Genomic DNA, 2,882 nt, shown 5'->3' on the forward strand with positions numbered 1-2,882 from the left:
AGGCAGGATTTAGTTTTTCTAGCTGTGATTTCCTATTTCTGTCAAAAGCTGAGTGGCTGTGAGTTGCTGAAAAGAGATTAATTTCTATTTCTCAGTGGTTTATATAACCTTAATAAGGAGGAACCTAGGAAAGTTGATATACCAGGTTTGTAGAGAAAACTCTCCTTTATCTTGCCACTTTGGAACAGGAAATCAGGAGTGTCTCAAACAACATCAGCTTACAGCAGAAATGAGGAAAGTTATTCTGTGGATATGCACTAGTGTGTGGCAAAACGCAAGTGTATTCAAATTCAACCGTTATCCCCTACTCTCTTCCAAAACCAGGGATTCACTCTTGCCATTACATCAGGGCAGTTATTCTGTCCTCTTGCCAGCACTGAGCCTGGGCAAGCTTGGGACTCATATAGTGTTTGAGGCAAAATCAGACTGTTGAGGAGGAAGCAGGGCTGTGAGGTTTTTTTCTACTTCACTCACTCTCCAAGGTTTTCTGCTTTTCACCAAGAGGGAAGATAAAGTCAGTATGGCTGTCTAGTTTAGGATGAGCATCTCCATTTCCAGGGCCAGGAGAGGCTGCTGCAATGCACTTTAGAGATGCCCAGAGTAGCCTGGGGCACCTGGAGTTGAGGGGACACTTCTCTCACCCCTCAGCAGTCTTCTGCTTATAAACAGTGTGCCTGATGTAAACAGTGTCCTGCTTTACCCAGTCCACACTAAGCTAAAGCTGCATGAGATAATCCCCATGGGGTTTGGAAAGCTCTCTCTTCTGCCTGGGTGAAAATAACTGGTTTACCTTTACCTCCAGATGGTCTGAAAAGATGATGCCATGTCAGTGGGATCATGGCAGGTAAGAAACCAGTGGACAGCTTCTCATTGTACCAAAGGTGCTTTCCTCTCCAACTCTGCTCTCATCCAGTGCTGTGTACCTGAAACAGCAGATAAATCAATGCTCCTTTGAAAACTCCCCTGTTGCTGAGAGAAGAGTTTCCAGCAGAGTAGCCACCCCCTTTACCACCACTGAAATGCTATCTGAGCTTTGTGTCCTTACAATCCACTCAATCTACTCACAGATGTGGTTTTACCTGTGAAGAACTTCTGTGAAATTGAGTTTATGGTACTTCTCTTAGTCCTGGAGTTCAGTCTTCTGGAAATAAAGATAGTCCTATTACTTTTGCTAGTGTGGGAAAGCCTCTGTGATGGATGAGTTTGAATAGAAATATTCTTAGAAGTTCAGGTCCTGCATCAAGTGAATGTGTGGGGTTGTTTGATAGTCCTGGTAAAGAGCCTCTTATTCTGACTGACATTATTTCAGTGGTGTGAGCTCAAAGTACTTTGAGATCCCTCCTGATCTTTACATTGAACAGTAGCAAAAAAGCTGTCAGAAAGGGATGCCATCAGCAGTTAAGCACAGGTCACCTAGTAGAGGAGATATCTCTACTGTACTACTCATCAGCTCATTTTATGGTCATCTTGTGGACTTTTCAATTTTGATGTGCACATCAACAAATAATAAAAGGTTTTTTCTAGCACTCACAAGGCAGAAGTTGTCAGTCAAGACCCCTTGGGCTCTAGTGCCTTGTTTCACAAAAAGGACACTTCTGTTTGAGCAAGGCACTCCTTTTCTTTGTGGAAGGACTTCCCCTTCTGTTCATCTTTGTGCACACACTGACTGGTTTATAAGTTATCTCCTATGGATGTTGGGAGGATTAGACTCATTCAAAGAAGAAATAACTGAGGGTAAAATCTCTTCCTATTGCTGAACTTCATTAAAACTTCATTATTCTACAAATGATGAGCAATTAGGAATACAGCATGCAAACATAAGTACATTCTTCTTTCTTCTATCTTTCTAAATTCTGCAGGCAACAGTCCAATAGTAAGGGAACAGTCCATTTTTCTTGCTAAGCTGAACAAGCAAGTGCATTTTTGAACATGTTCCATCCTACTTACCTTTATTTATCCCAGGAATATAATGGAAAAGTGCAAATTTCTTTGTTCTGAGCAACCAGAGCCAACAAAAGGTGTTAATTGTAGACTCGAAATATTTCACCAGTTCAGAAAATAAATGAAGATATGGTTATATGTGAAGGAAATTCTGAGATACAAGAGATGACTTTGAATTAAATAGTGTCTGAACACAAGAAGTTATAGGAGTGGGAAAAATGTTGGGGGTAGGTTGCTGTGTAATGTTAAAGCTTGGGAGAACAGAATTTGTAGCTATTTAAAGGACCTGCTAAGGTTAGGAACTTACCGAATGGAGTTAATTTTTCTTTTGCTTTCAAAATACAGCCTGCGAGTTGTATGGACATTATAGTGACTGTGTGCCTTTAAGTATATGGGCAGAAATCATCAACTATTTGTAAGTGTTCAAAGCACACATAATGTTGATGACAGAGGGTCAGATTTTGGAACAAATTAGAGTGCCTAAGGTGCTGACAAGCCCTCAGTGGGCAACAAATACCTACCCTGACTAGACCCTAACTTACCTCGGAAGTGAGTAGGTAGGCATCAATCCAAAACTGGTGAGTGCAGTGCCTGTTTCAATAACCAGCAGTAAGGATGTTCACCTGGGAACTCCTCCATGTTCAGCATTGGAGGAGTCAACCTTGTGTGCACCAATTCCTCCAGCTTCTACCAAGAACTTCCTCAGCAATACTTGAAGAATGATTTAATGTAAGGCCAGCTGTGATGACTGCCGATGTAACATCTGCCTCTTTTTCAGCCCTGCTCCTACTTTGGCTCACATAGCAAAGCCTATGGAGCACAGTAAATAACTCCAGGCCATGACAGCATTTTGTACATATAAGAAGTTCTGAAAAAAATTGGCAACTAATTCAAAACAACCTAAAAACAACCTAATATTTATAGGAGTTGTATGTCTGCAG

This window comes from Empidonax traillii, unplaced genomic scaffold, assembly GCF_003031625.1.
Source record: "Empidonax traillii isolate 1590-97213 ecotype Southwest subspecies unplaced genomic scaffold, ASM303162v1 scaffold191:size1449129, whole genome shotgun sequence".
Lineage (NCBI taxonomy): Eukaryota > Metazoa > Chordata > Aves > Passeriformes > Tyrannidae > Empidonax > Empidonax traillii.